Source organism: Leiobunum rupestre, chromosome 3, assembly GCF_980474605.1.
Source record: "Leiobunum rupestre chromosome 3, qqLeiRupe1.1.hap1, whole genome shotgun sequence".
NCBI lineage: Eukaryota > Metazoa > Arthropoda > Arachnida > Opiliones > Sclerosomatidae > Leiobunum > Leiobunum rupestre.
Window position 1 is genome coordinate 1,359,086 of NC_143386.1, and position 13,981 is coordinate 1,373,066.

The window sequence follows — 13,981 nt, forward strand, 5'->3', positions numbered from 1 at the left end:
TTTTCTACCCCTATGAGAACAGTTTGAGAATCTGAGAGGAGGTGAGATGCGCGAAACTTCAAAAGGAGAGGAGCCTGAGAGGAGTTTCACAAAGTTCACATTTCAGAGAGGAGATTGAAAAGAGTGGTTTTATGACTTCCATAAACGGAAAAGAGCGTGAGATGAGATCAGATTTTTCAACAAAACTAGTGGGAGTGTGCGCGAGGTTAGATTAATTAGCCAAATTCGATGAGATAAAAGATAGTTTACGGTGGTTAGAGGAGATGAGTTTGAGTTTAAAATATTAGAAACGGGAATGAGGTGGAGTGAGAGTTATCACAAAGTTTTGAAAAATGCCCATCACTGTCCACGAGAGCTTCTGAACCTCATATTTCGGCGTCTCTGATTTGCTATTTAAATTTGTGAATCCCCACCTATTTTTTGGGCAAATCTTCCAGAGCAAGCTCGGTTAGTGCACGAAATTGTAGAGAAAATGAGAAATAAAGGAAAATAAATAGTTCATAAACTATAAAGAAGTAATAAAACTAATTTTACATTGATAAATTTATCGTCTAACATACGAATTTTATCGTATTTAGTATAGTAAATGAATGTATTCAAGTTTAGTAAGTGTAGTATTTTCTGTAAAAAAAGCAATTTTTTTATGAAAACGGAAATGGGGTCAGGTGCAAACGGCCTGTGCGTGCCAAGGGCGTATCCAGTAATAAATTGCATGGTTTTTTGGGTAAAGCACGAAAGCCCTCGCACCCAACCACCCTTAAATAGGCCCGTGGGACTGCCTGTGGCCTATAAAATACGCGAAAAGGTAGATTTGTCTATAATTAAAAGGGATAATACAGCTAAATCCTAAACAGTCCATAGGTGGTTTCTTCTTACTTAACCTTCTTACTTAACTGCCTGTGGCCTGCCTACTAGCGTGCTTAGTAGGGGCCCACAACAAAGATATTTCGTTAAATGGCCTCTGATATAGGAGAGTACTCGTCCTATATCGGGGGCTCAGCGCCGGCTCTAGGGCAGTGCACTGCGCGCCAAAAATGCAAATAAATATTAATTATTGTTCAAACGATACTAGTGCGTAAGGTGTTCTGAGCCTGTACTATAACTATAAAGAAATTTACTATGAAATAAATAACTAAAATAATTTATGTAACATAATATAATGGACTTCTTGCATTTAGCCGTTACATTAAAAGGTTCTTAGCTCTCGTTAATTATATTCCAAAAACCCTAATTATTCGTCCTTGGAATTCAGTTTATTCTCCAGGGAGTGTTTTTGCATGTGGGGTAGTTTACGAAGCTCGCGCGGGACGCGAGTGGAGTAATTGACTCCATATTCGACCATTCCCTAAGATTCCCATTGTGTGTAGAGAAGTGATGATTCCGTAGGCCTAGGGTCCCGCTTCCCCGCTTTCTTCGCACCGAAGTCGTTCACTATTGTACGCTTAAAGCGATAGCTGCTGCAGTCTTTCGCCCCTTGCTTAAAAGTAATGCCATTGTATTTTTAAAGTATTTCTACCGTAAAATGAAGGTCAGATGTAGCCATCTCCTTATCTTTCCTTAACCCCGCGAATACTTGTTCTTTCTTTAACTTTTCTAAATATGGTTTGCCAACGGATTTAAAAATGTATCTCACATGTTGAAAAGTGTCGCGTATGTTTCCCAAATGTTGAAGGTGTACCAATAGTACGCCCAGATAATTTCCACGTGTGTGTCCCAGGTGTAAGACATGAGACCCTTTAAACACTTGGGTAATAAAAGGTCAGCCCCTTGCCGACGATTTGGTAACGAAAACAATGACGCTCCGTTGATGGACAGGAGGCTCGAACAAAACTAAGCTGCAGAGCCGATAACCGTAAGTTTTTCCTAAGTAATGCTTGGAACTCGACTTCTACTCGGAACTGAAAGTTTGCTCGGAGCTAAAAGCTTGCCTACTACGATCGCGACAAATGACATAATTTTTGTCTTAAGTGGTCTTATATCAGTTGTGCTCAGTCTCCGGCTTAACTTAGTTGTGGACTCTCTCATAAAAAACTAACTCGCTGAGTCAGTCGATCCGAACGTGCGTCGGTCCAATCTTTTGTGCGGGCAGGTAACGCTAGTGCGTGACTCTGAGCGAGTGATCCAACTGTGTCCAACAAGATCTCCAATGAGTGCGCTGCCGCAGTGAACCAATGCAGGGGACTGATGACTAGAAAAACCGTTGACTTTAAATGTAAATATTGTGGGAATTGATGTATGGGAAATTGTTTATGTTGTGTTATTTATTTTATGTTTGAGTGTTTAATTATTGTGGTTTCGCCCTATTAAACCATGGTAAAACCATTTAAATCTAAATTTAATGATAGTTGTAAGCTTATCATTTTCTAGACCAGCAGCTACGCTATCTCCAATAGTGAGCGATACGCGTTTCACCCGGGACGAACTTAATTGTAACGGCAGAATAGGTAAGTTAGCCATGGTGTGTTCAACCCTTTATTGCGAATAGAAGGTTTCGTGGAAAAGTTACGTTACATTTACTATAAAATAAATTACTATAAACTAATTTACTTTAAAATAAATTATTATAAAATAATTAACAATCAAATAAATAACTATAAAATACTTTACTTTAAAGTAAATTACTCTAATATAAATTAGTATAAAATTATTTACTATTAAATAAATTACTATAAAATAATTTTATATAAAATAATTAAATTAAATATACTATCTAAATTATATCATTCGAGAAACCAGGACCATATTCCTTTATCAAATTATAATTTTTTAATTATTTTTATATAGCAACGCGAAGAGGTAGTATGCCATTTTAAAATTTTTAATGCAAACACCAAAAATCCCCCGCCAAAACACACGTACAATATCTATTCCACCCTCATTTTTCAACAATGGCGTATTTAAAGGGGGGTTTGGGGGTGCCTAATAAAAATCAGTTAAACTTTCGTCAGCACCCCTCTTGAAATTTTTCCGCAAAACTCCCTAGGGAGGGGGGGGGGAATAATATAAAGTCACGCCACCCGCTAAAACGTGCTTTGCCGAGGAATTATTGGTTCGTTAAAATACCTTCGTAATGCATGTGGCCAAGAAAGAATTATCTAGTTTTGACCCATGTACACAGAGATTTTTCTGAAGACATAGACTTAAATTTTGTTATCAATGAATTAATTCTTTGGTGAGATTTTAGAAAGAACACATTTAAAAAAAATTATAATAATTAATATGAACATTTTCTTGCTAAAGTCTTAAGTATATAAATGTTAAAAATAAAATATTGGTTGGACCCCCGCAGGAGTTTCCCCCGACCACCGCCACAGTATCACTATTCCCGTCGCCCTTAGGCATACCGAGCAGAGACGAGAGGACTGCATTTAATATCTACCGTTGAAACAAATGTGTGTAAAATGGGCACAAAAATGGTAGCTTTTCACAAATATTACTATTTAGATTTAGTAACTGCCACAAAAAATGGCACGTTTACAAAAATATTGTTATTTGTTCCTTCTTTTTATTTTGATGTTCAGTAAATGCATTTATTATACTTTAGTATATTTAGTACAATTTAACAATTTGGTATAGCCATTTAATTCCCACCACCAGTCTTGCGGTATCCATTATATTTATGGAGGTAGTCGTTTCGGCGAATTGACGATGTTAGTAGACAAGGTGACTAGAGAATTCACTATAATAGGTGTGCCTGCGCGGCCGGTTTTCCAGAAGGAAAATACGCGGCGAAAAGGGTGAAGAAAGTGACGTCAGCTCCCGACCTCGAGTCGAGAGAGAACCGAGAAAGCGCGGTAGATCGTCAGGCTGAGGCCGCTAGCTGTAGCGCCGAGGCCCAAGTAAATTGACATTTACTGTGGACAACGAATACTGGTGAGGATAATTTTAATTATTTTTGGATATATCTTAATCGGGAATAAGGTTAATTAACCACTCGATGTCTTTACACACTAGGTATTAATCATGCCTGGAATGAGATGCGCCGTAGCATTGTGCAATAACAGTCTAGTCGCTACAAAGAAAGAGCCAAGAAAATGTCACATTATGTATCATGGATTTCCGAAGAACGATATTGAAAGACGACAAATTTGGATTCACAAATGTAGAAGAGCAGACCTTTTCAATCCCTCTACAAGTGTCATTTGCTCGAGCCATTTTACTGAAGAAGATTATGAGCGTAATTTAAAAGCTGAATTATTAGGTTATGAACCAAAAAGTAATGCTAAGCGTTTAAAGACAAAAGCAATTCCCACCCAAAATCTGGCAATTGAGGCTTCAGTCTGTAATGCTAATGCTTCAAAAACTGAAAGACAATCACGAGCCCGCAAAAGAGAAAGACAGCAGTTAGCTAAAAGTGTTTTAAACGCAGAGTCAACCGTCCCTAATGTGGAGTTTGAAAATACCAATATTTCAGTGGATGAGCATGTATTTGACACAAACGAAGATAATCAAAATATAACAACAAGGCGACAGCCGTGTAACTGTAACAACTTGGAAAAATAAAAACAAATTAATAACATCATGGCGATCCAGATTCTCCAAGTCAAGACTTAAATATATGAAAAAAGTAAAAGAAGTAAACTCTTTGAAAATGGAAAAAAATCCCTTCAAATGTGCAACAATCAACTCAAAAAAGAATTTAAGCGTTTGAAGACAAAGAAAGCCAAAAGATAAGAGCTTAGTCGTAAGTGCAAGGATATATTAAGCACAGTTTTCACACAAGGTCAGATTAAACGATTAATGGGCAAGAAAATGGTAGTTTGGACAACTGAAGACTTAACCAAAGCGTTTACGTTGCGCTATTTCAGTAAAAGGGCACATCTATTTGTGAGAAAACAACTTGGCATTCCGTTACCTGGCCTCTCAACATTAAGAGGATACACCTCAAGAATAAATTTAAAAAAAGGAGTCTTGGATGATGTTTTGGAAATTATGAAAAGTATGGGTAAAAATTTGCCTGAGATAGAGAAACTTTCAGTTTTGACATTTGACGAAATGAAAATCAAATCGCAATACGAATACGATGTAAAGGTTGATCAAATTGTTGGTAAACATAGTCAGATGCAGGTGGCAATGGTCAGAGGGTTATTCTCCGATTGGAAACAACTTATTTACATTGGTTTCGATCAGAAAATGATGAAAAAACTATTATTTGAAATTTTATCTAAAGTTTATGATTCTGGATATTTAATAGTCGCGATGGTCTGTGATATGGGAGGGGGGAACATGGGATTATGGAGAGAGCTAGGAATATCTGTAGATCGCACTTATTTTTCACACCCTACAAATCCCGAAAAAAAGTACATTGCTTTACAGACGCTCCTCATGCATTAAAATTAATCAGAAATTGGCTTTTAGATGGGGGATTCATTTTAGATGGAGGAGATATAGAAATTAATAAATCACAATTAGAAAAGCTATTAACTGCACACAAGGGAGATGTTAAAATGTGTCCCAAGTTAAGGAAATCACATTTGACTTGCTCAGGGCCTGAGAGACAAAACGTTGCTTTAGCTGCTGAACTTCTTTCGAAAAATGTTTCTAAAGCTCTTTTGTATATGACTAAAGATAAAAATTATTTAGGAACTGACAATATAGATGATACTACTGAACTAGCTGTATTTATAGAAAAAGTTAATAATTGGTTAGACGTCTTTAACTCCTATGTTAAAAATAGTACGTGTCCTAGTAAATTCGGCTTTGGGGTATACAAAAATGAACAAGAAGAGGTTTTAGATCAAATGATTAATTTAATAAAAAACATGCAATGCAGAGATAAAACTGGTAAAGTGAAATCTTTTTTACAAATATTTCAAAAGGGAATTATTACTTCCTGTAAATCTCTAAAAGAGTTGTATTATGATTTAAAGTATAACTATGATATTAAGTTCCTATTAACTCATAAATTGAACCAGGACTGCTTAGAGAATTTTTTTTCTCAAATCCGCTCAAGAGGAGGTCTCGATGACCAGCCTACTCCACTCAATGCAATATACAGAATACGCCTCATTATTTTAGGGAAAAACCCAGGTATTTTTAATACCAATAGCAAAACTATTGATCAAAGTCACGGTGAATATTTAGCCTCTCATATTCTTAACAATATCAATTGTGGTAAAGAGAATTGTGATAACTACCTGTTAAACAGTATTTTAAAAACTGCAGATGTAGAAACCGACATTCCTAGTTTTATAGTGAATGATGATATTCTAGTCAATGATAATTTATCTCCGAAGGAAATACCTGCACCTTTATGTTCAATTAAAGTAAATAATATTAATAACAATGTGGATAATTGTCAGGGAGAAAACGATTTTAAAAAAAATGAAGAAAATGGCTTGGAATATTTTGCCGGGTGGGTATCTAAAAAACATTACAAAGCCAACCCAGAATTAGATTTAGTAGATAAGTCAAAGTTAGATCATGATTATCAAATACCTTCTTGGGCAAATTTTTTGTCGTATGGGGGTTTAGTTATTCCCTCTAGTGCTTTCATGGAAAAAATAACAATTTATGAGATTATTTTTAAAACAATATTACCCAACATGGCCTTATCTAATAATGAAAATATAGTAAACACTATTAGTGCTAAAATGTACGAAGTAGAAGATAAATATCCTTTGAATATTGTTAAAACATTTGTGAAACTACGAATTTTTATTAGAATGAAACATCTAAATTCAATTAAAACTACCAGCTCAGAGGAGACTGATAAAAAGAGAAAATCTTCCAAAAAATTTGGTAAAATAATTCAGAAAACGAGTGAATTATTTTGCTATGTACGATTTTAATCTCAGAATTTTATCTCATCAAATATTTTTTTTAAATAAGTTTTAAAAGTAACTTAATAAGCTACTAGGTAAACGTTCCCTTTAACTTTATTAAATATCCTTTGAATATTGTTCAAACATTTGTAAAACTACGAATTTTTATTAGAATTAAACATGTAAATTTAATTAAAACTACCAGCTCAGAGGAGACTGATAAAAAGAGAAAAACTTAAAAAAATTTGGTAAACGAGTTAACTATTTTGCTATGTACGATTTTAATCTCAGAATTTGATTTCGTATTTTTTTAAAATTAAGTTTTAAAAGCAACTTAACTGGCTACTAGGTAAATGTTCCTTTTAAATTTATTGTTAGGTATATAAAGACTTGTTTGTAATTGAAATTGTAACAGTAAAAATAATTTACACTTGAAAATTCGCCATTTTACTAAGCTCGCTAGCTGCTAATGCTTGTTATTTACTCGGGCGCTCGGGCAGTCACGACTCGCGGAGGTCTGCGGCTGACGTCATGAAAGAGGGGGCGGAAATGGAGAAAAAAATCGAGAATTCGGAATCGTGAGTCGGCACCCGTTGGTTAGTAGACGCTTCGCCGGAGTTTTGAAATTTTCAATCAAATTTTAAAAATACTTGCGGCGGGCAGATAATTTTTTTAGTATTTTTATGAACTCCCCATGTACTAATTAGTCGGAATTAAGTCTTGTTGGGGGGTTAAGTAAAGTGCAATCCTAGCATTAAGGCTCTTTATCGCAAGTCAAACAAAATCGTGTTTTTTAAATTTACACAATATGACCCGCTAACATTTCTCTTAACTGATTCAATATCTTCAAAATTTATTTATCTAACAAATTTATGGTATCAATGCTTATCAAACCTTTAATATATTTGATGTTGAAAAAATAAATTTACCTGAGCCATTTATCATTAATTAGACCTTCAAAACTTTTCTTTACAATCAGCTTTAACTTTGTTAAGCAGACGCTCCCGATAGTAAACAAACTTTCCTTTGACAAAGACCATCTAGCGGCAGAATCTCACAAATTTCAATGGCGATATAATAATGGAACGTGGCCTTCTTGTTTTGATGCGAAAGGCCACCTTCCACTACGCTGCCATTAGCTTTCCCACCAAAGAGCCTATGAATTCATCCGTAGGCTTTAACTGTTTTATTTCGTTATCCCATTTTAACAAGTTGAGTAAGCATATCTGACTTTATAATATCGCCTATTCCCAAATTGAATGTTTCGGGCACCAACGCGAGGAATGACTGTTAACTAGTTGAAATATACCGAAACCCTGGAGAACAGATGCCACTACTACCCCGTTAGCCCATATCGAGGAGGAGAGCTACAAAAAGGCCAACTAGCCAACTTGGCCCACTAAATAGCTAAGGTATGTGGTAACTTGGCCAACTTTGGAAACTTTGTTTATAAATGATTTTCACGCGACATTTAAATGTTTTTCATTATTAATGAAATTTTATTATAATTTCATTTAAATTATCCATATTTCAATAAGATTTATCGTTTGAAAAACATTTTTGTACCTTTTGGGGAAAAGACTAACTTCCAGTTGTTCTCATTTAAGAAGCTATGCTTTGCAGTCAATATCGCGAATGAAGAAAACGAAAGGATTAAAGTATAAAAATCATTCTAAAGAAGTGCTCATAGAATTATTAAGAGAGTCAAAAGGAAAAGAGAGAAATACCTTGAAGAAATTGAGACGAACACAACTTAAAGTTAAAAACTACATTAGAAAACAAGGGGATTATGTAACAAGGGATGACCATGAGTGCCTCAAAGGTATTCTCTCTCAAACTGTATCTCAAGGTGAAAGTGAAAAAGATAGTTTTTGTGTCTGTGTTTTTGAATACACAATTGCAAATGTGTGAAGCAAATCCCCAGGGAAGAAGATGGCATCCATTAATTATTCAGTGGTGTCTTTACCAGTATCACAAATCACCGGTAGCGTATCGTAGTTTAGCTGAATAAAAAATTTTGAAGTTGCCTTCTTACAGTACGCTTTTTCGTCGCTCTTGGCATGAGGGAAAATTTCCAGGGTTTAATGGAGAAATGTTGAAAAGGATGAAAATTGTTATTAAACCCGAGGTCTTAATGCCATTTCAGCAGTATTTCATTCTCTTACTTGATGAAATCCAAGCCAAAGAAGAGTTGATTTACAAAAAGTAACTGGTGAAATTGTGTGTTATACTCAACTAAACGATGCAAGAAATAAGATAAATGGATTAGACAACAATTTGTACAGTGAAAAACCGGTGGCAACGCATATAATGCAGTTAATGCTGAGAGGTACAACAACTCACATAACGTACCCTTTTGCTCACTTTGCTACAAATGCCTTAACTGCTGATGACTTAAATTCCATTATTTGGGAAGCAGTTGAAAGGCTTGAGGGTTTGGGATTTAAAATCATATCAATTATTGGAGATGGAGCTGCTACTAATCGTCGTTTTTTCACTATAAATTCAAGTGAAGGCTCTACTTCTTTTTGTACAAATCTATATGCTACCGATGAAGAACGACCACTATTTTTATTATTTGACCCACCGCATCTACTAAAAACTGCACGCAATTGCCTTTATCACAGTGACCAGTATTGTTATGTACGCCTTATGTACAAAAATGAACAGTTCCTGACATGGAAACCTATACGAGACTTATATTTACATGAAAGACAGAGTCCAGGAAACCTTCGCAAAGCTTTTAAATTGTCATCAGATAATATGAATTTGAATAGTTATAGTAAAATGAAGGTTGCATTCGCTTGCCAGATTTTAAGCCAAACAGTGGCAAATGCACTGAAAGACTATTATGGCAAAGAGCATTCCGAACTTTTTCAATTCTTACAATTGTTTGACAAGTGGTTCGATATTCTTAACACGACTAATGCCAATGAAGCCTACCACACAAGGAAACCAAATAAACGACCCTTTAAATCCTTAGATGATCAGCGTCTGAAGGTAATGTGCTACTATGAAAGGGATCCGCAACCTGCGTTGCATATTTGTATTTTAAAGGTCTTTATTTATGCCCAAATTTTTGCAATACAGGTTGTCGAACCCTTTAAAAATTACTAGCAATATAAAAATTGTTATTTGGCTATCTTTCTGACTGGGGGGAAGAAGTCCAAAACCGTCCTGGTATATTCACTGTTGAGGAAAGAAAAAAATGTTGCTTTCTCAAGAAACTCTGTCAGGGTTCAAACAAACTAGTATGTGAGATTTTTTATTCAATACTTTGAAGATTGCCATAACTGATTACAATTTCATTCTAGCCAAGGCCATGGTAGAAGTTATCAAATTTCTACTGGGGAAAGGAGCTTCTTTTGTTTTAACTGGGAAATTTAACCAGGATCCCTTGGAGTTGGAATTTTCTCGACACAGACAAGCTTGTGGTTCAAATGACAACCCAACCGTTGATACATATTCCAAAAATGGAGAAAAACTTAAAATCCTAAAAACCTTCAAAATAAAAACAGCTAGCTCATTAGGAAATATAACGTTAACACCAGATAACGAATAAATGCATTTTTTTAATATTTGAACTATTTGTTATAACAATTTTGCAGGAACTCATTGACTATTATTAATGACTAATTTCTACTTGGATAATTTTCTTGTTGAAGTTTTTTCCTCAACCTAGATTTGTAATTAGTATTCGATTGCATTGCTTTTGACCGTGCTTTTAATTTTAGATCTTCTTTCAGTTTCTTGAGGTGACCATTCGCAATTGTATTAACAAATACTTGTATACACTGATCCAATATTACCTCTTCATCATTCCCACCACAGAAACTTCTCCACATTTTCAAGACCATTTCGTTTTTTTTAACTTCGCTTTTGGCTAAAATAGCCCTGTTTTGCTCATGCACGTTGCCATAAAACTTTCCAATTACTTTATACATTTCAACAAAAAAGAGGTCAACTTCTGTAGTTGGGTAGAACAGTCCTCCTTTATCTTGCGCGTCAATCGATTTATTGAGATATGGGGCAAGATTGTCTTTCGTTGTGTGCATTTTATGGGATAATTCCTATCCCCTTTTTGACTTTCGACTAATAGCACAAATTACAGATCCTATATCACACATTAATGTATCAGGACATTCTTCTATTTGAACGTTCAGATCAATTCTTGGATTTTTTTTCTTTTATTAAAGTACCTTCTACTATTCTTCGGGATATCATGTTAATTCCACATAATTTGATTTGGTCTGGTCAATTCCTTAGGAAAATTAATTTAATTTAATATACGAATAGCAGTAGAAAGAATTTAATTGAGTTAAACTTACTTCAGATGTTTTTTAAGTTTTGAAAATAGTTGATATTCCACCCCCGATTCTTTTATTCATCTTCTCAACTACTTTGGACTCAGGTGTTCGAGTTAGAATTTGTTTAATTTATTTTTTTCAATTCGGTTAAATCAGCCTCGGATAATTCTGAAACCCACTGAAAAATTCTTTGCATCTCATTAGTTGATTTTAGTTTTTTTAAATATATATCTTTGATTTAATGTTGTGCTTCTTCTAACAACGCATTGAAAGTACTATCCTAATCAGCGGCTATAAATAAGGTATTTCTTTATAATACCAAAAACTAAATCTTACGAGAGATGATTATTTTCCTCTTTACTTTTAGATTCCTTTTCTTCTTTATTGGTTCTTCTTCCAATTGTTTTGATTTACAAATTCTGCAAATGCTAAAAAATAATATTGTTAACATAGTAGTTTACATAAAATATTGAAGTAGAAAATATTTGTTATGACGGATAATGCTTTTGAGGGGCTCTCCATTTAGTTTGCTGCGGTTCTTTGCACTTGTTTAGTGAATTTAGTAAGCTTTCAATTTCCTCGTTAGCAAGAACAATATCTGTAGAAGAATCGCACCCGTAACCTCTTAAGATGGAATATTTCTGACAAAAACAAAACTCCAAACTATTGTATAATAAGCAAGTAAAAAACAACTTCACAATGATTACCAGTACACTATAAAAACAATTTAATAAAGTATAGTGTATCGGTAATTGTTGTGAAGTGTTTATTTTACAAAGGAATATATAAATTTAATATAGTCTTACCAGAATCATCTTGTTCATGGTTAATTTTCTTTGCTGGATTTTCCACATTACTCTCACTTGGGTTATAATGTTATTAAAGTTTGTTTTCAATAGACTCATTTGTATTTTACCAGTATCTGAGGGCGAATTAAACTCATTTTCTTCTATACATTTGTCATAATCATCTGAATGATTGGAATCTGATGAAACTCTTTCCTCGTTATACCATGTAGACTGTGCGGTTGAGGTAGAAGGCACATCAGAAAATAAATTGCACGAATCTTCCCATATTGCCCCTGAAATCAGTTACGTTAATATTTATAATCAGTAATTATAATTTATATGATTAAATATCTTTTTCAAATAACGTTAACTTTCAGAAATGAACGAAAACGGCACAAAGATTACTTAAAATCAAAATCTTCCCTAAAAAGGAGCCACGTGCGCTTAAGCCTAAATAGCGCGTGTCTTCATGTTTGGTACGGGAGTTTCAAGAATTTAACGCTACGCGGTGCGGAAGTAGTATAAGTAATTTGTGGTTAGAATTTCTTTGAAGTGCAATATCCAGGTAACACTATTTTTAATCCAAGCTCAGCCTCACCCTGTATTTCCCTTAAGCCCGCGTTGCTGGAATTTTAAACTTCGGAGCGAGCCGTTCATTTGTCCTTCGTATTATAGCAGAAGAGATTTTTCCCGCGCTTAACTTTGGGACCAGTTTTCCGTCAGCCGCGCACGGTCATACGGATGAACCCGGGGTCCAGTTCTAATACTAATCCAATTGATAGACCAGTTAGGCCCCCGCATGGATTTTCCGTTCTATTTAGTAGAAAAACCAAATTTTTGAATCCTATAATTAATACCTCAACAAGCAATAAAATAAAACATAATAAAAATGTATATGTAACAGAAACCCACCCTAAAAAAGTAGCTGGTGCTTTTAATGCATATTTTTCGTCAATTGGAGCTAAAGTAGCTGAAGATATTTAAAAAAATCAGTCACGGACCATCAGCCCATAAATGTCAATTATGTTAATAATCCAAATACAATGTTTTTTTACCAGTAATTCCTAGTGATGTAGCTACTGTAATTGCTTCTTTTAAAAAGTTAAGTTGAAGTGGTTTTGATGAGATAGGTGTAACATGTATTAAACAAATTGCTACTAGTATTTCTATCCCAATATCACATATCCAGACATATTTAAACGCGCAATTGTTATTCCAGTATATAAATCCGGAGACTCATCTGAAATTGGCAATTATCGACCTATAGCTTTACTCAGTAACATTTCAAAAATATTTGAATAAATTGTTAAAAACCAATTAACTCAATTTCTGGAAAAAGCTAATTTTCTGTCGGATAATCAATATGGTTTTAGAAAGGTCTCAGTAATGGAGGAGCTATTTTGTATATTACTGATCAATTGTATAAAGCAGGTGATAATGGCAAGATCATACGTATTTTACTCGACCTAAAAAGTTCTCTGATACCGTTTCCCATCCAAAGTTAATCTGTAAACTTGAAAATGCTGGCGTACGGGATATTGTATTAAATTGGTTTAGATCTTATTTGAGTGATCGTAATACAGTTGTAAAAATTAAAATGTATATAGCAACTCTAGAAATGCAGTTTTGGAATTCCACAAGGCACGATCTTAGATCATTTATATACTCAAGGAATAGAATGGGACCTATGTAAGATGAATTTCGTTTGCGGACGATACAGTACTATTCATAGTTGGCCCAACCTGGAAAGACGTTTTGCGTAAAGCTCAAACTATATTGTAAATTGGGAAATGATCTTTTAACACTTAATATCGAAAAACCCAAATATATATGTTTCGCCTCTAGGATTTAAAAAAATCTGAACTATAAATTCATAATTCATACTAATAATCATCTTGCAATTTGTACTGCTAACTGTCTCGAGATTGGCCAAGTGGAAAAAATCAAATATCTCGGAATTATTATAGATAGTACTTTAACATGGCATCACCATATTTTAAACCAAAAACTACGTTACTGTCTTTAAAAGTTTCGTGTGATAAGAAATTTTCTTCATGTGTCATGGCTTAGAATAGTTTACTTTGCATTAGTTAAATCCATTATTTCGTATGGAATCACTGGT